Here is a 27,263-nt window from a genome sequence, read left to right as displayed (position 1 = left end):
TTTTGTAATAACCTCATGATTCAATATTCTTGATTTCCAGTATGACACTTTTCGAAAGACAAATACAAATTATCTCTCCATGCAAACAGGGTATGTTTTGTTGCAAAACAGCGGAGCGATGATCTCATTGCAGAATGAAGAATTGGAAAATGGAGGAGACCACTTCTACTGCACAAGAGTGTGTCGTCTTTGTTGTCATAGAAAACATTTCATCACTACCACACTTTTCTGTAGTATAGGCACTACACCCTTTAATAAGAATGGCACCGTAGCCATGCATTGTCCATTTTTCCATCACGTTTATTTAGTGCTACACTGCCAGTCTGGACTGACTGCCTGCCCTACCGCAGTGATATTGAAAGAGACAGTAATGAATAATATCACTGAAAACTCAATATTCGACGGCAGACTACATGCAGCTATAATACCAATGGTTAGCGTCCCTTCAGGCACCTGGGTATTTCATTCATTTGTTTTTCTTTCACACTTCCCCCCCCCCCCCCCCCCATTTCTGAAGGTCATGACAATTTGAGCACAGCATAAGTGGCACAATGGTTATCAGTGCAATGGGAATATTCCAAATTGATATCTCTGATATCATTGTGTATGCTAGTAGAGTGCACGAGGCATATTTGCTTCTCACATGCTGATCAGAAGAGTGAATGCCTTTATAGTGAGTGGAATCCCTACACACTATCATGTGAGTCATCATAGCTACAATCCTACTCCATGCTGTGCATGAAATCCCAGTTCACATCACATTAAAGAATTTTGTCTTCTTTACATGCTATAGTGTCACACACAATATTGTAGTTGCTGGATGTTTTGCCTCCCACTAAAATGTCTCGTTCACACTGGTTGTCTTTTAAAAGGACATGAACAGTCTAACCACTTTTGTATACAAAATTTCTTAATTGTGGTTTTGAATAGAATAGTTCATGTTCAATAATTCTGATCTAGTTTGTGTGGCATTCATATTCATTTTAAATGCAAGTGAATATTTGCAGAGTACCTTCAGGACCAAGTGTATTTCATTCAATAGCAGTCTCATATTATACACATATGTAACCAAAAGAATGTAGCTAGACAAAAATGTTCTACAAATGATGCATATTTTTTGTGAAGGAAGTAGGCCTATTGGTTTAAAGTTTAGGATTCACGCTTATACAAATGATGCACAGGATAGAGTGCGTTAGTGTAGGCGTAGTGCACTCGAGGGTATTTACAATTGTGAAACATGCACGAGGCGAAGCCGAGTGCATGTTGCACTACATTGTAAATACCCGAGAGTGAGCTACGCCTACACTAACGCCACGAAATAATCCTGTGCATCATTTGTTTTATAAAATGGGTCGAAAATTCGAAAACTAACATCATTTTTCAGCGTTTTTCACGTACCTTTGTGGGTCAAGACGTCCGAAGATGTTCGTCCCAAACTTTTACGCACGTTGCACTCGCGGAAGTCCCGCACATACAGTATAAGTATAATGGGGGGTTGGGTTTCCGGACACCCGCATGAAAACTTACTTATTTTACATAGAATATGCACCCTTTACCTTAAAGACTTGATATAGACTCCTCATATAGGCCTACTAGACAACATACTCTGAAAACGGCGTGAGAATTAACCTGCTAAATCGTTGGATTTGCTCTTCAAAGTGACTCCATGTACGCGTCCGGTCCCATAACGCTTGGTCTACTGTACTGTACAAAGTGTACGTATAGTACAGTATACGTACGTACGTACGCCACATATGTTATGCACAAGGGAAGACAGGCCGGCCGGCCGGCAGCCCGAACTAGAAGTTGTTTACAGGATTGACAGCGCGTACGCGTATGCATGCAATTCATCAAAGGAGCCGCCGCGCGCACAGACGATCGGCAATCTACCATAGGATTACAGGCAGTGCAGTTGTACTGAAGTAAAGGAAGGAGGTGTGTCTCATTTCAGCGCTTCCTATTGGCTACATTCTTGAACCCATTTTATAAAATATTATGTTGCATGAAATTTTCAAGAATTGAAGCCAACAGCCTTTTACATGGCACGGAATTTACATGAAGTTCCCCTGCCATTCAAATTTCAATGCATATAATGTAGAAGAATTTTCACATGCATTCTAATTTTGCAAATCTTTGCTCACGCAAAACTCGCAAAATTAAAATGCATGCAAATATTCCTCGTTGAACAGTATTTGACCTACATTGTATGTGATACCTGATTCATGAAATAGTTTTCATGACAATTTTTGAAGAGAAGGTAGAGAGAAGAAACAACTAGAATGGGACTCCATGCTTTATACTGGATCACAACACACTCCATGAGAAAGCCACAGCCTCCTACCAGGTACTTCAAATGCAAGGCCAACCTACCCAGCTGTGACCTCGCTGACCCTAAAAACAGTCTTGGCATTTGCTAATTTGATGGACACATGATACGGCCAGACTGATTACTGGGCTAAAGGGCAGAGCTGGTTTACTTTTCTTTTCACATAGTTTCTTGATGCATACAGGACTGGACTTCAAACCCCCTGCCAGCGCCAGCTAGGTGATAGCATTATTGATGTTGGCTGATGGCTGCTGTAATAAGCCTGATACAATTAGAGCACATGTGGAACACACTCAATCCACATGTTCACAGACCTCTGAAAGTATGTTCAATTTGTATAAATAACCCCTGTACATTGGGGTTGAGGTGAAGGTGTGTTCCTGCACATGCTAATGCACACTGAGAAAATGTACTTTACATATTGTCAAAGACGCCATATGATCCTGATTGCAGGCACTGAAAGCTACAGAAAACTGTAATGACAACCTACACAAACAGTGCACTGGAGTGGTAAACTACTATGTGCTTTCACACTCGACATAACATGCACACAGATAAAGGATATCAAGATGTAAACAGCAGCACAAGAATAATCTCTACATCTTGAATAGGATGTGCTTATTTACAATCCAAAGTTTGGGTACCGAACTGATCATTTACACAGCATACCCGAGTACATTACTGTAATGTATTATCATAACAATATAAATTCCTTTATCACAATTCACACTGTTTTATCACTCTTATGGTCATCATCATCATTTTATTATCTTGTAAGGGTAATCATTGCTCCTCCAATGGACCCTGTCATAATTACCTATTGCAATGGCAGGGACTCATTTTACATACTGTAAACGTCAATATTTTCGCGCGATTAATTTTTCGCGCTGAGCGGCTCGAAAACGTATTCGCGGGTTCTTAAATTCGCGCTCCACAGCAGGTTACTTTACTGTTGTACACATTCACTGCTTTCATCCAAAGCCTCTGCTACATAGCTTGCTATGCCAGCGTACGACAAGCGACGTAGCGAATGGCTCGACTGCGAGTACAAGCACTCAAATACGTAGTACAGCTGTGACTGTAGTACTGTAGTCACGGGGGAATGTACCATCGGTGCGTGCGGTGCGTGCGATAATACTGCTAGTCACACACATGCATGCTACAGTACACAGCAATCTATCGTCTCTTCGCACAGTAGCGTAAACATGCCTGTACATTGTACTACATAGCAGTATCAGTATCTTCGATGAAGCGCACACAATTCATCCCGTTCAAAATGTGCATAGAAAATTGTGAAGATATATTCGCGCGTTTTTGAATTCGCGCTAGCCGAACGTAGCGCGAAATCCGTGAAAATTAATGTACCGCGAAAATTTCCACGTTTACAGTAGTGTGTCAAGGGGAGCATCATGCATTTCAAACATGTCATCAACATACAGTGTAAATGAACACACTTGGTAGGAACTGAAATATAATTGTAGGCTCTATTGTAAAAGAGTCCCCTGTTTGCTCCAGCACAAAATTGCTGCCTGCATGTGTACACATCAGCAAGCTTATAATTCACTGCCACAGGGCATCAACCTCTTTTAACACTATGATTTGTATAATCTTCAACTTCAATTAAGTTATCTTCTCACTTGTCAATTGCACAACACCTGGGGGGTGTTTCATAAAGCTGTTCGTACAGTAAAGTTACGAGCGACTGGTGATCAGTTCTTGTGCTGAATTATGGAAATTCTGATAAGTATAGCACATCAGAACTGATCACCTGTCGCTCGTAAGTTGTTTGTAACTTTAAGAACAGCTTTATGAAACACCCCCCAGAATGAACTGTGGTACAGCATCCATTCTACACCTGCTTTGCTCATTCTCTACAAGTACTTTTCACCTGCATCCTGAGCATTTACCATGAGACACTCTATCCCCCCCCCCCCCCCCCCCCCCCCGAATAATGCCGGTTAAGTGGCTTCCATTCTGTGCTTCAAAGACTGCATGAATAATGTACTACATGTAATCTACAGTCAAGCCAATTTCCACTCCTGTGAACACACCTGCAATCTACCCTGTTGTGCAGCTTGTGTGTCTACTGGTAATAACAAAATAGCTGTAGCCACATCTACAATGTACTACAAAATTCCTTGTCATATTTTGGTCATGTCACCTTCTGTTGCAAGCCCTATAAACCCATAGACCTTTCCAGAATAGCTTTAATAGCATCATATCTACACACAGATAGACATCTTGTTAGAGACAACATCATCCCCCCCCCCCCAACAAACAAACAAACAATCAAACAAAATGTAGTGAGGTTGTCTGTTTTGGTGTTTTGATCCATTCATTGATCATTTCACAGCTTTATAGTCAGCAAAGGTTTGACATGTTTTGGTTTTGTTTTGTTTTGACCACAATATTAATGTGTCTTTTAAGTAAAGTGACCATGATACATGTACATGTATGTCCTGGTTGTTTGCTTCATTTCCTTGATATTAGGAAATCTGTTTCAATGCTGTTGCTTTTGTAACTTTTTTTTTTTGCACCATAATGTCTTCCATATTATTTGCATTTTGACCTTACTCTGGTCTACAAAGACATGAATTCAAAGTACAATGTTCAACTTTATGCATTGTCGTCCGATTCTCACTAACAGTGTTTGCAGCTGCTTCCAAGTCTGGCTTGCATTGTGCTGAAAGCCGCTCCTCTTTTTCTAGAACATAACCTTCTTTATGACGGACGAGCAGTGTACAAACAATACCTACACAGTGTTCCACCTCATAAAGCAAGACTCCATTTTTGGGACACACCCAGCCCACGAAACAGAAATATCAAGCCTTTAGACATTGATTTGATGGGCTATGCAGTCCACAAGACCTAGTATATTGCTCAGGTGCTCAGGTTCTATGTGATTTACACATACATCTTGTAACCCATTGAGGACGAGTCAGAGTATACTCGTATTCGGGCAAATGTCTATGGGAAATGCGTGTTGCAGCAAAATCACCCCGTCCTCAACGGGTTAAAAAAGTCATGAATCTTAAAACTGATATAAACATATAATACAGTTACACTGTAGAAACAGTGTAGAAACATTGGCACACTAATTGGCACAACGATGCATGACAAACATTTGATGTTGGGAGTGGGCAGGGAAAATGACACTACTGAAATCTATAAGTAGTTCACAGCAAATTTTCTCATGTCCCTGCCTCCGGAAAAACAAAACAAAACAAATAAAACCAAAGTAAACTAAAACAAAAAACTGATGACTTTGGGTGTGCACAGAATGTGGGATTGGCTTAGCTTCTGGAATAAAGATAAAGCACTCACACAAGTCCAAAAGGGGCAGAAAAGCACCCAACCCAGTGGAGGTTTGATCCAAGGAAATAGAACATTGTGTTTATAATAGTGTCAGAGTCAGAGGACCATGCTGCCTCAAATCCAGATAATGTGCATTTGATGAGATCTCCATCACAGCAACAACAACAAAATGTAGTACAAGGAGATGAGTAAAACTGCACTTAAAACAATCCTATTCTAAAAACATCCTAAATCCCCTGAAGGAAAGTCCAAGTGCACTCCAAAAGTGAGAAAAAAAGGGCAACTCTAGATACGCTATAAAACCTATAATTTTCCATTGCTGGTAATGCACGCAAACAGCCTCTTGAATTAGTACAAACAGATGTTGTACCAACACACCTTTTGTGCCCTGCCAAAATATGAGGCTGCAGGGAAATCCTAGGTCAATTCACTTTACAAAAGGTGTTGAACGGAAGGAGGGGGAATGCCAGTCAGCTCAGCTTTGACCCGACATCAAAGTTCCAGTATGGCTGGCAGGAAAAGTTTCACTACACACCCAACATCCTTCAAAAGTCACAGCATCGTCAGTCATGCAGTAGAAAAAACAGATGACAACTTGAATATCGACACTAACAGGTACAACACGTGTATGTGTCAAAATTTGGTAGTATTACTATTATGGAATGCTTAACCTGACTTTCACTTTAACTACTGTACAGTGGATGCAAACTTACTTCATAACACAGATACTACTGTGCACAGGTTTATTTCTGAACTATTACAAAAGCTGTGAAAAGTTCAGTAAATTCTGAGTCATTACAGAGCATCAAAACAATCTTTGATCAAGAGTTTTAAACATTTCTTTCATAAGCCACAAAACAATTAATTCATCCTGATTTCTTTCATGTTTTGATATTTCTAAAAGCCATAATATTCATGCAGAATGGAATGAAAGCATTCTTGGTAAGTGTGAAAATGTCCAAAACAAACAGGCATTCCATAAATGCACGCTACACATGGTTTGTCACTTACAGTTTTTTGTGCCATGGTTGCACTTGTGCTCCATAAACTGAGGAGAAAGTTAACAATTCAATCATCTTCACTTCATACAACTGTAGCTGACCCTGCTGCCCAACATTAACAAAACATTTTCATAATGAAAGCAGTGGAACTGTGTATTCAGAGTACATAAAAACTAGATGAAAGATTCAAGCCTCTCATGATGTTCAAAGATGTAAAATAATGCCTCCGGCATCCTTCGGGCAGAGGCATAAAAAGAAAACCCGCCTTATTGCAGCAGCAAAGAGACAATGTGATAAAACTCTTGAATGGAAACCTACCTGAAGCCCTTAAAAATTGTTTTTGTATACAACTAAAGTTGAAGTATGATAAAAATGCATTGTCCATACATAACATACAATTCAACACACACATACAAGTATGCACATAGATAATGAAAAGTGTCTCAGAATAAATTGCTGAGGTACATAAGACGTATTGTACATGGTAGTACAGTACAATTGATAATACAATACAAGGTATGTTAGTTAGTAAAGTGAAATGTTAGCGAAGTGTCCATGCTTTCAGTCATATGATTTTACAGTGCGTATCTCATGACTGAGCCACATGTGGTATAAAAGGATGTTGACCAAGTATTTCAGCTGTCCTAAAACAGAGGAACCTCATTACAATGAGTTGCTTATGACAACTGAAATTTTCTTGCTACTATGGTCTATGGGGTATCTTATTACAATAAAGGATAAAAACTAAAGAATACTGAGGGACCTGCAAAATTACCCTGTTTCATTGTATATCATGTACAATCTCACTACATACAAAAGTATGTCATCCCGCCTCCTAAAAAGAGGTTCCATTGTGCAACAGTACAAATTACAATGAACTGAAAAATTCAAATTGGAAAGTTTTAAATGTCTTTCTGCAAGACTAATAATCATTTGTTTCTCAAAATATAGAGTTCTTATCGTCAGTATTTGAGTGTTGGGTTGTTGCTTTTTTTTTAGGTTTTCTAAAAAGTTGATTCCAGCTATATCTAGATACAACTCCATCCTCCATAGAGGGCTTGACAGTCACCGAGACGGAAAGCAAAAACAAATATCTCATTCCTCAGCAAATGGAGCATTAAACATCCATCAAGTAGAAAACATTTCAGTTGAATGGGCCATTAGGCACAGGATTTTATCGAAATAAAATTTGTTGCATCATTAAAACGTATTTCCTACCCTTCTTAAACTTTTCAAAACCTGATTTTTATTACCTTTGTGCAGTCTAATTGAAAAGAAAATAATCTAACAGGAAAGTTGATGCTCTATAAATAACATGTCAATCTAATTAATCTAAAACTCTTTTTCTAGAGACTGTAATTTAAACCCACTGAGAAAATAGGCTTCACAGTTTGTATTGTGTCAGTATTGTGTCAGTAGAATGTCAAGTTACAACATGGGATTAGTATGCAATTTTTGTCAGAATACATGGATGTCGTATTCACTCAAGCTGATCTAAACTTCTGTTTTTGTTGTGTTAGAAGTGGCTGCTTAGTATAAGCTATGAAATCACAGAATGTACAATTGTATGTGGCAGGAGATTCAAAAGAAATTAAACTGAATTTTCTGTAAACGAGTGTAGGCCTACTGATAGGCATGTTCAATAAAAGCTGAGCTTTTGGGTGCCTTGCCCCTTCAATGCACATGACAATAAATGTTACTTTGAACACTGAAAACAATCAGTATCTGTCTCATTCAAATTTGACAAAATATCAAGTTTTGTTACTAAAAAATCATGTTTTCCAATGACACCGGTGATAGTCACATCAACAAAACAAAATTACGATGATGGGGCGAGGATGCTATGACTCTAAAACTCTATACCGACTTCATAACGTCTGCTGAGAATGAGAAGCACTAATCATAGTGTTCAAGACAAGTTTAATAACGCCCTTCTCATTCTTAACCAACAATATGTGAAGCATTCCTTTGTCTTTCAGTGACATCAGCAGGAAGAGAGAGTGGGGATTCCCACAGAGACAAGCTACATCACTTTAATATGGCTAGAACCAATTTGAAGTGTTGGACTGTTTGTGTAAATTAGGGAACACAAGTACATACGGGCAGGGGCTAAGACTTCCAGCGAAAGAGAGAGATTGCACAGTGATGTTTGGCTACAGTACAGTATGATGATTTCATATTGAAAACCCAAGGCGTTGAAAAGGCATGCCCTGTCTAGACTAAATTTCACCCTATTCCAAGTTTCACTTTCACATCAAAGTTTGGGGACGTGTCGGAGACAACAGTGAAACCCTTGGCCTTGCTTGAACAGCTAACATTTCTAACACTGTGTAACATTTAATTGTGGTCATCAGTCAGTCCTTCCTTTCATTTCTTTCTTCTTTCCTTTTTACCAGATACTTTGGTCTGTAAACTAAATAGACAGAAATATATGTCTGTACGGAGGAGTCTTAAAACGTCATAGAACTTATCAGGTTTTTTGTTGTTGTTGTTGTTTTTATTTTTAATGTTTAGTGTTGCAGCTCTCCTCTGCTCTGTCTAGACTGTAGCAACCATGGTAACGCCAACGGTAAGACTAACTATTCCGTGAAGCCAGATGCAGTGTCCGCGCAAAATGTCCCCAACTACAAGATACACAGGCCAATCTTTCAGTCATTAAACAACACATAGAGGGCTAGATCTATCTGAATTGCAAGAGAATTAGACCTACACGTAGGCTTAGATCCAGAATGCTTCAATCCCTGCTGTAGCTGTAAAATTTCATGTATGGCCATGGCATTGATCGGACATGGCCGATGGTGGACACAAAACGCAACGAACAGCAATCAGACTGGCCTGCCCGCCCGCTGCTGCCGCATGCCGGACACTCGCTCATGATCAGCGTAAATTCTGACGGCAATAATATAAGTTTAGATCTAGCTATCCAAAGAACGCGAAATACGACGAGCCCATAAACATTTTGCAGGCCCATCAGAATGCATGGTTTCAATTTCTTTCTCTCTTTTTTGAAATTTACCGCTCCGTACAAATCCCATTCATGCTTTTGTATCAGACATTAGACGAAGCTTATGTGCCGCAAGGAGTGTGATTTGTCCTTGTGCACTCGGCTGTGCTTGTGGCACAGACAAACCTCTTGACACATGAGTTGACAGGCCATTCGAGCCGTTGAGTGAGAGAACCGTTTGGCAAAGACCGTGAGAATTACGACCAAGTTACTGGAATAGACAATCATATCTCATTAAGCTATCAAATATACTTACGAAGTATATTCCCTTATATCAGAATAAAAGATATCGCAGCTCAAAGGGGATAATTTCCGACATAAATCCAGTAAGTATCCGAGAGGGATCGCTATAGCATTAGTACACACAGGATCAGGACAGAGCTTTCACACAACAACACAGCATACACTATAACAGCTACAGCACGTTAGATGTATCTTTCACATTGCTCGCAATCTCGCTGCTGTCCCTCATCCCGTCGCCGCCTCTACCATGCACAGCACATCACACAGGTACAGAGAATGCGTGCACCTATTAGTGTAAAGCGGGAATCATGCAGCGCGCGTTACCGACACGCACTAGCGCAGCTCTCGCAGCTCGCTCAGCGAGAACCGCAGGTCGTCCGCTTTCGGCATGCTTGCACGCTACGAATGTATGCAAGCAAGAAGGCTACTCTACAAGCGGCGCGCGCGAATGCAAGCGGGTGTGTAAACACGAAACGCTGCACCTGCTTAATCGTACGGGGTCGAGCCTGGAGGGGTGTTTCCCCCCCCCCCCCGAAATTCTTACGAATCGCGACGCATTTCTAAAACGGTTCTTCAAATAATTTACCGAATTACAATGCCATACGACTTGAACTAGTCTTTGTGAATACAGTATGCAGTCGACCAGAAAGAAATGAAGAAAGCAGAGAAGAAGAATAGCAAGAAAAGAAGATGCAAAGAGAGAGGAAATGGAAGAAAAACAAGACTGGAAGAAGAAAAAGGAGAGAAGGAGATACCAATGAAGAATGTACTGTAAACAGTGGATTAATGATATAGGTCCCTGTTTATCATACTTTTAATATGTTGAATTATCTTTAAAAAATCACAGTAATGGGACACGAACCTTCCATCAAAGTTGAATTCAAACCCTATCAATTAATCTGTCAGGGTACAATGTTTTGTTAAAAAAAAAAAAAAAGATAGCATCACTTTAGCCATTGAGCTGATGTGGTAATATACCTGCTTCTGCCATGAGGGTTTGAACCAATGAGTAGTAAAATTTTACCTCTTGTTCTGGCTGCAGTGTCTGTGTAACAATGTACCAAGTGAGCAAGCATGGCAGACATTAACTAGCAAGCATGGGGCCCTTCTTGCAAAGTCAGCATGCAGAATACTTGTGGAAGGGTTATGAGGTGACCTTTTTAATCATGTGTATGAATTCCTAAGCGGTCTCCATTTCACCGTCTGTTGATGCTGAAAGTGACTCCCTAGCAACAGTTGCTATGATGACAAATAGCTGGTAGAAGCCAAGATGGGGGAGAGCAAGAGGAGGACGAAGATGAGAGGAATGTAATACTTGTTGCTGGCACCTCTGGCATATTTTCTACATGAACAAGGTAGACTTATCATGATAACAAAATGGTCTGTATCAAAGAAATTCCAGTCCTTTCTGATTGTAAGAAGTAGTTTAATTACATTTTAATTCTATAAAGTTCGTAGCATGAAAAGATGTCCTGTACACCTTGGGCCCATTGCGTGAAAGTTTGAGTTGCAATTGATTGAAAACTGCATGAAACTTTCTGTGTGCAGTGGATCAGACGAGTGGTGTCATGCAACTGGTTCCAAACCTTGCAGCAGTATAAATCAGTTTCACAGCATAATGGGTACAAGTGTTCGTGTCTCAAAACCATTGCTACATCTTTTGTTTCAACCAGCAACTATCGGGTCACTTACAAAATATGATCTCATTTTTTTTTAAGATCATGTCTCGGCTACATATGATATGGTGTCAGGTATCCCACTGGTGTATGAAAAAGGCGGTGCCAGCAGTTTTTAACTGACTTACCTGTGCTTTGTTCAGTTGGTTCATCATCATGGTCTTCTCCTTCCTCTCAAAGGTAGCCTCCCTTTGAAGAACTATACTGTTTTCTTTTTGCCCATTAAATCAATGACATAATTGTCTTGGAAGACTTTTTGTACATCTAGGCCCTACTGTAGCTCCAGGCGTGTTACTGGTATTTGCCGGGAAAATTTGATAGAATCAACTAAAGGGTGAAATGAATGACAACAGTTACATAGAGAGGTTGGCAATAAACAGATGAAGTAGAGCGTAGATAGTGGGTGTGGTGGTGTGTGTAGGTATATTTGGATGTGTTATTCGTTTCTGTCAGAATGATCTACCTTTCATCATTCAGTTATTTAAAAAAATGTATACAGTCAAAACAGATTATCTTAATTGCAATACATTTTAGTTTGTGGACTAGAGTTTTGCAATTTCTATTGATTAAACCATTCTAATGATGGAAAAAAATCAGGAAGCCAGACTTTTTTCAAGAAGTGCATGAGTGTCGAAGCATGGAATGGTTCAGAAAGCAAAACATTACACAGCTACTTTCAAAGAATAGTTGGTCAGTCTAAGCACTGACCATGACAGATTTACAGACTGACCACCAAAGCATGTCTGTTCAATCGTAAGTCCATTGTTTCATCCTCCAGATACCCATCATGTGATTGTTACTTTATTATGCATTGTAGACACTGAAGGAAAACATTTATCTGACTGAGAATGAGAAAACTGTAGATCAATGAACCTATATTTGGGAACACATGGATAAAGTGTACATTAGGACATGCTGTCCACCCTGCTTCATGAGTAGTTTTTGCAGAGAAAATTCTTTTCTTTCACTGAAATTAGGCCATCAAGGACACACACAAACACACACACAAACACAAAGAATATCCAAAGACACTGAAGTCATAGTGCACTGTATGTCTACAGATTTTTGAACACATCAAATACACAACACCTTCCATAAAAGGGAAATCTTTGTAGGCTGTCCTTTTCATGAAGGTTGACAACAATTGTGGGAACCTCTACAGGTTCTTATTCAAATTGTGCACAAATTCTGCATGATATTTACATATGACTCGCTATATTGCATGTACCTAGTGTAATCATTACACATCATTCAATCGGCAACCATCACTTATTACTGTGGTTATCATTTCTGCTAAATTTCTGATTATGATAACACTAGTCAATCATTATAATCATAATCATCATGATGATCATCATTAAACTTATAATAATATAATTGACATTGCCAATATCATTATTACTAACATGCTAAAATTACAAGCAGCAACATTTAAAGCAATGGTAGTGTCACTGATCCTCTTCTGTTCTCTTGACTCTCTCGACACTTCCTTATCACCTCCAAAAATGTTGAAAGTCAAAACAATGCAATTAAATCCCAAAATGCTAAAGAAGAAGTATGACTCAAGGCCAATATAACTCGGGAACAGTTTCTTAGGGACCTTGAAACAATGTATACTTTGCTACCTATGATACCACATAACAAATAAATTTTAATAGTTGAGATTGTTTTTGAATGTTATGGAAACCAACTGACACCAATGACAAACACCCATGCTGGAGGATGTGCTAATACAAGCCAAGCAGAAAGAAAAACAAGGCAGTTTCCCTTTTGGCAGCAACTCCCCGTTTACATTTCATACCAGTCCCACATACAGGCTTTTAAGATTAGCTTGAACTCCATGCTTCACATTGAATTTACAAGAGAAAACAAAATTTTACTGCAATGATGGCAACTACACAACAGTAGGGAATAACTCAAACTTAGAGGCATGTAAAGAGACTGAACCAATCCAACAAAAAAAAAAAAATAGAACAGAAAATCGAATAATTCAATAAGTTTAGGCGATTTGATTTGCAATGAATCAACTGAAGAGTTTTCTCGGCCATGTGGCTAAACTTTATCAGTTTTGATAATTGCTAAAAATGTGCTGACACTGTACTACATGTTCAATTATGTAAACACTAAATTTGAAAACGGCAAAGTAAGTTTGCAATATTATAATCTTATCTTTTTTTTATTCTGGTATAGTGGGATATAGTATTATACACTTTGGGGGGGGGGTTTAGTTAATTTGGAGACACATCTGAAGGAAAACTTGTGCATAATCTCAACTTTCTACCAATCTTCAATATTTTCAAAGGCAGTCACTTTAAGTGTTTGGGTATTTCATTCAAACATAGGCAAAACCTTTCACATAATTCTGAAAACTTTCAGTGTCTTCAAGTATAGCACTTAATAGATCTGTATTATCTAAAGGATATTAAAAGTGAAGTGAATGCAACATAGTTTCAGTGATCAGATTTACAGAGAAACTTCGGTCAAAATAAAGCCCAAGGGTCATGTAAAGGCATAATGAAGTGTATAATTATGCAACTACCAGTATTTAACTTACAATGTATACTGATCAGATTGCTGTTGCCTAATGGACCTGCTCCTTCACTCTGTAGGTCCTATTGGCACATATTTTTTTTCTTCAAACTGCAATATTTACACATTTATTAAATGGAATAGGAAAATGCATTTCGAAAACGTTGATATGATGATCAAATTTCTGTCAACATGAATATACAATGAACCTTCTGTTACCCACTATTTAGTTTTTGTTTTTCACATGTTATCATTTAAATTTGAATGCTTGGACAGCAGTATGTCCCGCCTCTTAGCAACGGTTGCCTCTATTTCCGTGGGTCTCATCCATCATGGATAACAGTTTGTAAGGGAGTCATGATCAAGAAGCAAACACAGGCAGCAGTGTGCAAACAAGTCCAGAGTAAATAGCGGGAACGGGCCAGTCCTTTACTGTCTGTGATCGGCAACGATGGCGTTGGGGTGTGGGGGCGTGGGGGTGTGGGGGCGTGGGGGCGTGGGGGTGTGGGGGCATGGGGGCAGGGTGGTGTGGGGTTCCGACAACGTGGGGCACGGTTCTCCATATCTGCAGAACTTCTTTCGAACAATCACTGATGCAGCTAGTTGGCACAGTTTGAATAAAGCTTACACTAAATCTACTATACACACATGTTGAATTATACTTCACATGTTTAAAATCTCTCTGTGATCAAGAATTATTAACTTTTTGTTTTAATTCTAAATAACGTTAAAATTAGCAATATCTTGTCAATGAAATGAAGAGTTTGTTCGCAAAAACCAATAAGTCCATATTTGCCAAATGGAGATATTTGCGATTAAAGGTCAAGAAAAATAAAGAGAATAATAAGAAAATTTTTGCTTCTTTTAACCAATACTTCAAAAATGTACCTGTATATGTAGTGACCAATATATCATTTAAAAGGTATTATTTTGTACTTTGTGACAGAGACCGTACTTCAAAATCTTCAAAAATGGACTTATCGGTTTTTGTGAACAAACTCTTCAAATATAAGTCATTCAGTGATAAAAGCAAAAAGACCATAAAAATATTAGAGGTTTGTAAGAATGAGTTTTATCTTAAAAGCCTTTGAATCTGATTGAAATTTCTCATCTCTATCTTTCAATATTTTCTTACATATTTCCATATTGCCTTTTATCTATTTGCTTGGAAATCATACAGTCTGTGTAAGCATGGTAGTGTACACATTCAAATTACACATGCAAAATAGCACAATGGATAAACTTGCACATGCATAGGCCCTACATACACTTACACCTCATACATACACATTTTATTTTTCATTATCTATTTATTTATTTCCATTCATAGGGTGGATAGCCCTTTCAGCTCAAGGCTGATTTCCAAAGGGGTCCACATACAGGTAAAAATACAGCGTATACAAAACAATGAACAAATACAAACGTAAATAACTAAAAAAAAAATAACAAAAAAAACCCAAGATGTATATGATTTTGCACAGTGGTCAAATGAAACAAAAAATGAACAAATGGATTATACAGCATAAACATAAGAATAAAGTATGAAACATTAAATGGAGAAATGAATTATACAATAGTTTGCAAATTGTAAATCAAATATAGTTGTAACAATATAGCAGATTTAAGAAAAAAAATACACACATATATAAAACTAGAAAAGCACTCTGAGAGCGCAGACCTCCGCCAAGCAGCTACTTTCCAATAATGATCTTGCTCTTCCATAGAGATCAGTGATTTCCACCCATGTTACATATGCGTGCTGAAAAATTGTCCGATTTCCCAATATAGAAGCCTTTGTTACGTCATAAACCCTCGGCTGCGTGGCGCGCCTCGCCCTAGCAGAAACTAGAGCACGCACTTTAGTGCGTGTAAAAAAACCCTCAAAAATGCGCATCTTGGACTCCCAAGTTCATTGACCCTTCCTGCCAAAATATCGAAAATCCTTCATAAAATCCATAAAAATTTCTGATCACTACCAAAATTTAATCATCTGTTCCTTGTGTCATTCGCAACCTTTCCTGCAAGTTTCATCCAAATCTGTGCACAACTTATGGAGTTATTTTGCACACGGACAAACAAACAAACTAACTACGTAACTACCGGTAACTAACTAGCAAACAAACCAACAACAACGGAAACATAACCTTCTCCCTTGGCGGAGGCAAAAATGAATATTAAAAAAAAACACATACACATACAGTGTATGCTCACTTCACTACATCATTTCACCCACATAACCTGCAACTAACTCAGTATGTGGGATTGCTACGTATCAGTCCTTGTCATGTTTTGCCTTTCAGACTCATCATTTCATAACACACATCAGACCAAACTAACTTATCTGATGTTTGCATTTTTCTTGCACCAATAACACAGGACAAGCAAAGATAACACCCACACAGACCACAAGGATAATATTCAAATTTCCTGATAGGACCTACATTCCTGACACTCTCAAAGTCAAATGAGCAAACTGTGATAGCAAACTTACTTACACTATTACATGGTGCTTTTTGTTTGGTAGCTTGGGGATTGTTTTGGTGCTTTGTTTTTGTTGTTTGCATGAATAAAAGTGATCATCATACAGTTAAAAAAACATCTGAGTTACGTTGATGCCACTACCTATCACATACAAACAATGTCAATGTATGTACAAAATCTATCCATGTATGTATTAAACCACGTAACAGAACAAGGAGGAGCTTGAAAGCTTGTTGACTACTTCAAAGTCAAAAACAAATGGGGCTTTCACATCTGTAAATTATCTTTAAGTTAATTAGGCCTATGTTGCTAAATACTATATTTAAAGCTGTTATCTTTATGTACAGACATTTTCACAAATAAGGAAGTAACAGACATTTTCGCAAGATATTTTCATGACATGACACCAAGGCTATCACAAGTGCACTGTTATCCTAGCACATGGTGACACTTTCATGCGTTGTTAAAGTTTGAGGAAAATCGGACAATCCGTTCAAAAGTTACGAATTTTTGAATTTCTGCTCAGTCACGGCTGGATGAGAAGACTACTATAGCTTGTGATGTCAAATGAGTACAACTATATAAAGAAAGTATAAAGAAAATTCAAGATATTCGCACTTTTCTCACATAATAAAAGAACACTCGACTTCTCTCTTTCTGAAGTCAGGGGGAATAATATTACCCCTAACATAAGTCAGTAACAAGTCGAAGAAATGTGCACTTTATTCAAAAAGCCAAGTTTTGTGAAATTTTCTTTTTATTTTCCCTATATCGTTGTATTATACGCATGTGACATCGTACACTGTAGTAGTCTTCTCCTCCAGCAGTGATTGAACAGATATTTTAAAAATTCATAACTTTTGAACGGATTGTCGGATTTTTCCCAAACTTTCACTGATGTGTTCTACTAATATTGTTGCCTTCACTCAATCCATATGTATATGAAGGTGAACTTGTCCTTTAAATTCGCAGTCCAACAATGATTCCCGAAATTTGCGAAAATAACAGGTTATAAAGTAATTGAGTGTGTGTTTTGTTATTTTGTTTTTGTTTTTTGCGGGGAGTGGGATACATCTGAGAGCAAACTTGAATCTTATTTTTTCAAAACACGTTTCTCATGTGGAAATGTTTTCCAATCAAGTTTTACTCGATCCTATGGTCTCGTCCGTAATCTGAACCAGTTGACCTCTCTAATACAATTGAGGAGGTGGTGCCAGGTTCTACCATGTAGTTACTTCAGCCATGGTACGTGCATGTACATACATACTTTATCAAGCATTGAAATTTGACTGACAGACTACAGTGCACTCCAGTTATAACGGACACGGTTATAACAAAATTCTGGTTACAACGAAGTGAAAAATCAGGCTGCAACAGTATCCACCTATGTATTTGTATCGTTTATTTGTTTGGTTATAATGACATTTCGATATAACAAAAAAAAAACTGCTGGTCCGGGGGACTTCGTTATAAAGAGAGTTCACTGTATAGTGTTTTTGACACAGCTGGTGTGAGGAAAGTCCTATGCAGTTAGCAGCCAGGATGGAGATTCAATTGTATGTCTGAACATTTGGTAATTCTATACACATTGGAAATGCATGATTTTGAGAAACTTGATGACTAGCACGTTGTTTCTTTCCTGAAAACCCTCATATGCTTCGGAGGTAAACATCAGAAGAAACAAGTGCAAAGCTTTGTTTCTCCGAGTCATAAAGCATGCATAAGTAAGGTTTAAGAGATTACAATTAAAAACAAAATTGAAGACCAATGTTTTGACTGTCAAATTAACACTATGGTTGTACAAGGCCAGCAGAGCATTATTCTCTCTGTGACCAAAAACAATATATATATATATTTGGTCTATAGCAAATTGCTAAAAATGCTAAGAAATTAACATCTTTCCTACAGTGAATTGGGGCTTTAAAGGGATGGTATAGCATTGGTAGAGCTGGGGATTGGGCTTTTAAAATTTTGTGAGATACCAAGAAACCACTTATGAAATAGTACAGAGCATACCATTCTAAGAGGAACTCAAAGTTTATTTGATGAAAATCAGATTTGGAATGGCTTGAGACATCCAAAAACAAAGTATAACAAAGCGACAATAATAATAATAATAATAATAATAATAATAATAATAATAATAATAATGACAATAATAATAATAATAATAATAATAATAATAATAATAGTGATAATATAATAATTGCAGTTATATGGCGCTTTATACTTTTGTTTCTAAGCCCACTGCCGCTATTCATACAAAAAAAGTAGAAAACACAACAACATTATAGGACAGTCACAAAAGAAGAAGAATAAAAAACGATAATAAGAGGTGGATCCCACCTTTTATTAGGATCACTCTGTTTTGGATATCTCAGCCATTTCAAAACCAGTTTTCATTGAATAGACATTGAATTCATCTTGGAATTACATGCTCTTTCATATTTCATATGAGGTTTTTCTTTATCTCACTAAAAAGTATTAGAAACAGAAGTTATGTCTCAACCAGAACTATACAATCCCTTTAATATGGCATTATGAGTCACAGTGAAGATTCAACTACATGCCCTTTGCCTCTTACCATTCCTACACGAGACCAAACATAGTTTATGAAGAGAGCTGTGCCAACACGCTGGTCCTTGAGCGCCTAACAGTTAATTGAATACTAAAGTATCTTGGCATTTTGCCAAGATGAGCTCCGCAAACTATATTGGTTGAAGAGGGAAGAAGAAGGTGAGAGAGATGAAGAGAGGAAAAGGAGAGAACCTTCCTGAAATTATTGATTCTTGTACTGGTTTTTGGTCCAAATGTTCAAGTAACAAATGGTAATTTTGAATGATGTAAAAAGCCTTCAAATGATTTAACAATGACAACAGAATTTAGCTGCACTGGGCAGCTTGAAAATTTGGCAGCCAAATCAGAGTTTGTGTCTGAACAACTGTAAAGATTTTTGACAAAAGTTGAACCCACATCTTGAACATTATGATGCAGATCATGGCAAGAAAAATGGCATGATGGTAGTAATGATAATGATTTCGATCTAATAATATAACGTGTTTGACATGAAACAATAATGATAATACTACTACAATCATTACTACTTATAACAATAATAATAATAACAGCAGTAATAATTATATCATTCCATTACTATCTTGTACTTTCTGTAAAACTAAAGTGTTTGCTTCACAAATATGAGCTTCTACCTATAAACCAACGGTGGTATAAATTGGTTTGGATTTTGAATGTTTTGTGTTTGTTTTTGTTTTTTAATCAGCAGGTGCAGACCTCTTTCACTTAGACAGGCTAGCTACAACCAAACTGATAGGTCAACTGAAAGCACTGTGTAAACATAAAACTAGGGTTAATTGATGTATCAACTCAATAATGGACAGGTGGGCCTACATAGATAAGCAGCTTTGGTCAATATGCTAGTTTATCAACAAGTTCAAATTTTATGCAAACATTTCTAATGAAGGTAAGGGGTTTTTTTTATGGCCACTAGAAAGCTTGCCTAACATAGCAATGGCTAATACATGAAAACTAGCTTCTACAGTATTGGAATGTATTGAATGTGTTCAGGTACAAAAAAAGATTAGACAAGGCTCCCTAAGTTTGAATATATTAGTAAATCAGTTTATTCTCACCCATTAATTGGGTTTCTACTTGCCCTATCAAAATATGTACACAAATGTCATCTTTAGCAAAAATATATTTCCTTGAAATCTGTTTGCATATGGGAATTGTACCTGTTGTGTACCTTGTACTGGTGTGATAATGTCTGGCATATTTTTGCAAACTTTTCTGCTTTTTAGCATTTTATGGTATGTCTTTTACATCTGAATGCAAACCAGCATGCAATGTTTCTCGACAACTGTTAAAATCCTACATAAGGCAATGATCAGGAGCACATAGAACAACAGGCCTGTTTACCTATGTATTCAAATTCATGGCTATATTTCCCTGGGTACCTGCAGTAGCAATGAACTATTCACTTCACCAGTTCCTACTCAATACGTTCCTACTACAACTCCAGTTTGCATGCATTGCTTGTTGCTATGTTGGGCAACTTTGTCAACAAACTCTGGTGCCCAAGAACGAGTTTTGTAATGGAGAAAATAAAGTTTAAGGAAAACAGTAACTTTCACTTGTATCAGTATCAATCACTTAAACAGAATGATTCTTGGTAAGAAGAATGTGTTTAGAATCTAAGGTGATTTTGTAAGTATGACTGTAGTGGTGGTAGAAATGCATGACATAGCAATGCACATCATGCGCCCATGCTAATCTCAGAAAAAATTATTTGGAAAATATTAATGGACAAGCATAATCTTTTATTCAGCAATGTCATTACATAAGAGCTAATTCCACGTCTATTTTTCTAGTTGACACAAATATAACAGTGAAACCTTAAAAACAGAATGGTAATCAATTCATTAATCTTAGACTCAAAATAAGGAATTTATTTTTCTGCTATTGTGCAAACCAAATATGAAGCTGAATTGTGAAATTAAAAACTAAGTTCTGTCCAACATCCAGAACAATTTCCTCACTGCTTCATCCATTCCTTCATTATTCTTTCTGTCAAAACCACATGTTTGTTGAGGTGAGAGTAAACTTACTGCCAAATCAAACTAATAAAGAATGGTAAATATCCATCTGTGTTTGCCATTATCACAGGCTGAGCTGCTGGAGTGCCAATTTGACAAAGCTGCCAGTGGTACATAATTATCTTTCAGGGATGTGATAGAAACACTCATGCACTCTGCCACACTGGGAAAGCCTGGAGAATGAAGCTATTGGGCATGGCATTGTGCTACTAATGATTTAATCGCTTTCCTGTGGATGAAAATGAGGGCAGTGCATCATTGATGGGATAGCAAGGCCCCCACACACTGGGCTGTACCTTTATACTAGCTGAGCCATCACCATAGAACAGGTTCCTCGCAGTCTTCACAAAGTGAGATGTCATGCTTTGACCTTGTCATCTTTTGACTTGTCTTCATGCACCTGATGCTACAGCTGGCTACAACACACTTATCCAAGCAAGCAGCATTGTAGCACAAAGATACAATGCTACTAATCATTTCTATCAGTTGAATTTCCACATTTCTTATATTGATAAAACTCATGTAATGCTTTAAAGTAATACATGATTAAGACAAAATTCATATGATATTATGCATGTTAACATCAAGCTGAATTCCGGTAATTATACAAGTCTATTTCACTTTTGGTTACTGGAGCACTTACATGGTTGCAATACACGAATAACTGATAACACAGAAGGATAAGGTAGTAAATAGTGAATAAAGTTCGTAGCATTTTTTGAAAAATATTCATGAATTGGTCAACATAATACCTGTTGGATTATGACTAATTATGGGTATCCATGTCACTTAAAATCATCAACTCTATAATAAAACGCTGGTATATATTTCTCGCAGCCAATACAGCATGAACTCAACCAGCAAAGTCAATAATACACGGAAATGAATGTTATTTTACCAAATACAGCAGATGAATTTCAATTAATAAATTAATGATTAAAATGGTGTAATATCCTCCTACATACAGGTCTGGTCTTACTATGCTGTTTGTGCATTAATTGAGAGTTTGCCCTGAGATTAGAAACTTTTCTCTACCTTACAAACTACATAATCTGGCATACAAAGGCTTAAAGCCAGGCTGACACTTGCACGATTCTGTGGCACGCATTGGCACGACTCGAATCGTGCCAGTGCGCAAACTAGTCGTAAACTGGCGTGAAGTGTGTGTAAACCCATCGTGACTGCGTGCCATGTCGGGACGAGAATTTTGAAATCTCCACAATTTTGGTCACGACTTGCCACGACAAAATCGTGGCCAAAAGTCGTGCAAGTGTCAGCCTGGCTTAACTCTGATTATTTCAAAGACCAACATATGGCTGGCTGCAGGCTTAGAAGGATTTCGTGACTACAGACAGAAATGAAGGCACCACACCGCCAATTCTTCCCAATGCTGAATAAATCATGGCAGGGGCAACAAAACAACCAAAGGTTGTAGGACACCGGACGCCAAGGGGGGGGGGGGGGGTAGTCCTAAATCCCCTTGAAAAATAAAAAAATCACCTTCTATCAATAGTACCAATTGGCCATTCATTTGAAAGAAGAGAAGGGTCCTCGACTTGCCCTGTGCTTATTTGTTGATCTCCTCTTTCATACGATTCTGGAAAAAAAAAGAAAAAAGAAAAAACTTTGCTATATATTGTCTGATAGCTTCCCACAATTGCACTAAGGCTTTATGATCAAGCTTCCCTTCAGATGCATAGCATGGGGGGGGGGGGGGGGGAGTCAGAGAAAGAAAGGAACTTCACTCAAATATTTTTTTTTTCTTGCTCTGATCCAGTTGCATTGAAAATGTCGTAAACAATTATACGCATGAGAGTGCTACCAAAGAGAAAAGCAATGTTACACTGTGCATTATATAGCATCTGAGGTTCTGTATCCCAGAAAGAGAAGAACATTTTTTTCTATGTCACTGACATAATATACAAGTTACATGATATCATGACATATCCACTTACTAAGTGTTGTTTACGTAGTAGTAACAAGGAATTCCATAAAGGGAAGACGCCTTTATAAAATTAAAGAGGGGCGCATACTTTTTTCTTTTTATTTCTTTTGTTTTAACAAAAAATGCAGAGGGGGCGCGCGCCCGGTGCGCCCCCCTCTGGATCCGCCACAGGTAACTATTACCATTTATGGATGAGTCCCGAGTATGCTCGGGCAAGTGTCTATGGAAAATGCGTGTTGTAGGAAAATCAGTCTGTCCTCAAAGGGTTAAACAGTGTTGGTTGGATCATCTGTTCTCTGTTTTTTCACAATCTTGCTCTCCTGAGCGGACTTCACTGTTGAAATTGAAGTTCAAATGACTGCACTTATCTCTGCATTACTTGGGCATTTCTTTAAATTCAGCTCTGTAAACAACAATAAAAATGGAATGAGCCTAACCTTTGAATATTTTGAAAATGCTCTTTAGAAGGGAAATTTCTTTTGCTGCCTGCAATTTCAAAAGAAAGTTTTGGCAGATATGGATGGCACAGACAAAACGGAATCTGCCTTGTGTGTATCTGCCACTCATTTAAGGGGCATTGTTCTTACAAGGAGTACCTATATCAGACAAAAGAAGGCATACTTGTTGCCAACAAAAACAAGTATTTATTCGTGCAATTACTTGATGTGTCAAATAATTATCTTTGTACAATTTATAAAATGATAACATGGCACATTGAAGGAAAAAGACGGCAAAACTGAACTCTGGAGGCTGCTACCCAGTGTTGGTCCATTCCTTCAAGGATGTTACCAGTCAGAGCTAATGATGTCATGGAGGCCTGAACTCAGCTCTACATCACTCAGCTCTGCTTTAACCCGTTGAGGGCGGGCTGATTTTGCCACAACACGCATTTCCCATAGAGCCCTGCACGAGTATACTCTGGACTCATCCTCATTGGGTAAAGGAGTAGCTCAGATGAATGCCCATCTGACAGGTGCGTAGAAACCCACCATCTCATCCTCAAAGTCTTCCCAAAGAGTGGTGGGAGATGCCCGAAGGGTGTCCTCCAAGAATATATCACCTCACCTTTACTCCTCACGGCCTTCCATACAAATTCCATGACTCTTCTGACAAACATGTTTAGAAATCAGTGAACTTTTCAATACTCGTGGTGCACATTATGTGGGGGTTTCAAAACCAAAGTGCAGTTTTGGTCAAAAATGTTCATTAAAACATTGGGCTAGAATGTATTAAAAAGTTCAATTCCCTCAATAGCTCATGAACTTCATCTAGACCAATTCAACTACACAGCACAGTCAACAGGGATGCCTCTGCATTTTACATGTATTTACTCAGAATATCTTTTTTTAAATGATATGTGTAACTCCCTGACCTTTAACCTTGTGGATAGGACTTCAAGCCCCATTTAGTTTAATACTGAGGCTGTCAGTATTGGGAACATTTCCCACAAACTGAAGTATCAAGTTGTATGAAATCTCAAGCACTGTAAACATAGTACATTATACATTACTGTAATTTTGATCACAGCATTTTAATATTCCCATTATTTCTGCAACTGTTTTTACTTTTCTGAGCTTGTTTCTTGCAAAGGCCAGTATTTCATGGAGTGTCCAAACATTACCTGCCTATTTTGTGCAAGGCTTGCTCAGATGCAGACACATGTTGTAAACTTGCTGGGTCCCAATGTAAATAATGCATTCATCCTAAACTCTGTATGTCTGAGTGTGTCTATCGGTCTCTGCCTCTCTTCTCTCTTCATCTTCCCTCTTTCTCTTTCTCTTTCTCTTTTCTTCCCTTTCTCTCTTCCTATCTCTTTCCTTGTCTCCCTCTCTCTGTGTTTATTTCATCCTTGCCATCTGCATCTCTTTCTCAGACCTGCCATCTTCAACTCCCTGTGGTATGAAACCCATGGTGTCCTGTCTCAATTCATTCTACTGTATCTGTAAAACACACAAACAAAACGACATCCCTATCATTTTCCCAATCAATCAATCTGTTCATCTGATCCTGGATTCTTTCCTACCCTCCCTGCCAGCCCTAATCCTGGAATCAAGCTGGTTACAGCCCCTCTTTGCACAAATGGTTCCCCACTGATCAATAAATGGGGGTTATAATTGCTTGCATGTCATCTTTCACTCTCAGAGAAGATTTCTAAAATTTACTCCCAAGCTCCAATGTCTCTCAGTCCCTATCATGTCTCATGTACTGCTGACTGTATAAGCTGTTACTTTCGCAAGGATTTAATTCTCAAAAATTTCACAAATCACTGTTGAACCACACATTCAACAACACACAAAAAAAAAAATACCATTATGCGCTACGGCAATAGCGCACTTACGATAGCTTCGGTGTCAATTTGCGAAAACAGCATCTTATGACGATGGCTGTGACTGACCATCCCTTTGCCATGTGACAACAGCGACATAAGTAAGAGTGCAATCACTAGGCATTGCTCCTGATAAACGATACTGATTTGAGTGTGTGTGTGTGTGTGCGTGTGTGTGTGTGTTTCTATCCATTGACAATTTTATTATAAACATGCCATCTTGCTTCCCTTCAAATCTTGTGCTTATCATCCTCCTCATCATTGCTTTCTTTGCCTCATTATCACCGACTCATTACCAGTACTTACATAGAAGGGCATTCACATTAGAATTACCATGCTATTTAACACCACTGTAATTCAATGTCACCATTCTCATTGGCTAAATACATCATACCACAGTAATAGATACCATGGTGTTTCAGTTGGTACTGTTGTAATTCATGAAATACTGCAGTATTTCTGGACAGAAAGTACACCTCTCCAAGTTAAATACTGCTTATGCGCATATTATTTTCTTCGAGAGAATACAGGAAGTGTGTAGAGTCACTTGAGACATACATTGGTATCTGAAGAGTGGTGTTTTTTTGAGACGGATTCACACTCAAAAGTCACATGAATAATCTGCACAAAGTTTGAATCATCATCCTAAATACATTGTACAACAGTATTTTGCGAGGTATTTCACTGTAAGTGTGAACGGGCCCTATGTTAAGCAATTTACTGAAGCAATGCACATTGTGGATGTTCTAAACTCAACATGCTGTGTGCTCCCCTATGGACAACATACATATTGTATCAATTCCTCCATGAAGATGTCTACAGCTGTCACAGTTTACATCAATTACATGTGAAAACTTTTGCACTGCTTGCTCTGTGGAAACACCTATGACATCTTTTTGTAAATCACATTATGAGGAATCAGCACTGGAAATATATTCAAAGAAACCAAAAGAAAACTGCTGAATGGACAGATGACTCACAAATATATATGACGAGTTTGTTCGCAAAAACCGATAAGTCCATATTTGCCAAATGGAGATATTTGCGATTAAATGTCAAGAAAAATACAGAGAATAATAAGAAATTTTTTTGCTTCTTTTAACCATAACTTCAAAAATGTACCTCTATATGTAGTGACCAATATATCATTTAAAAGGTAATATTTTGTACTTTATGACAGAGACCATACTTCAAAATCTTCAAAAATGGACTTAGCGGTTTTTGCGAACAAACTCTTCATATATATGGCATGTATTTAAAAATATAACAAATACATAGTCATATGTTTGTTGGAGTAGTGTTGTGAGTAGGGCCAAGGGACTCCAGTTTGATGTGAAGAGTTTGTTCGCAAAAACCAATAAGTCCATTTTTTAAGATTTTGAAGTACGGTCTCTGTCATAAGGTACAAAATAATACCTTTTAAATGATATATTGGTCATTACATATAAAGGTACATTTTTGAAGTTATGGTCAAAAGAAGCAAAAATTTTCTTATTATTCTCTTTATTTTTCTTGACCTTTCATCGCTAATATCTCCATTTGGCAAATATGGACTTATCGGTTTTTGCGAACAAACTCTTCATGTCTAACCCCTTGTGTGCTTTGAGTGATGATTAACACAGAAAACCCCATAGCTTTGTACACTCTGTCTAAAGTCCCTGGCACAGAAAGGGTTAAGAGTGACATCTCACCACATCAGGACATACATGCAACTCTAGAAATCCAACCAAGCACAAACATATCTGGGACAACCATATGACATTTCTGCCACGAACGAGCAGAGATGTCTCCTTTTAATAACAGT

General features: G+C 37.9%; 1 protein-coding gene across 9 annotated transcripts in view; it reads right to left on the bottom strand.

Annotated features, from left to right (window-relative positions):
* LOC139742102 (protein 4.1-like) overlaps window positions 1-27,263 on the bottom strand; it is a 162,421-nt gene that overhangs the window by 92,339 nt on the left and 42,819 nt on the right. Inside the window, exon 1 of one of the 9 annotated variants that reach the window (XM_071652665.1) lies at window positions 9,903-10,032. The exons of the other annotated variants lie outside the window; for them this stretch is intronic. The gene's annotated coding sequence lies outside the window, so the exon portion shown is untranslated. Of the gene's footprint in view, window positions 1-9,902; window positions 10,033-27,263 lie in introns of those variants that run through there. 9 annotated transcript variants of the gene reach the window in all.

This window comes from Diadema antillarum, unplaced genomic scaffold (assembly GCF_040938485.1).
Source record: "Diadema antillarum isolate AM-2024a unplaced genomic scaffold, OU_Dant_1.0 seq00000980_RagTag, whole genome shotgun sequence".
NCBI classification, from domain to species: Eukaryota; Metazoa; Echinodermata; class Echinoidea; order Diadematoida; family Diadematidae; genus Diadema; species Diadema antillarum.
This window is presented reverse-complemented; position numbering and strand designations above follow the sequence as displayed.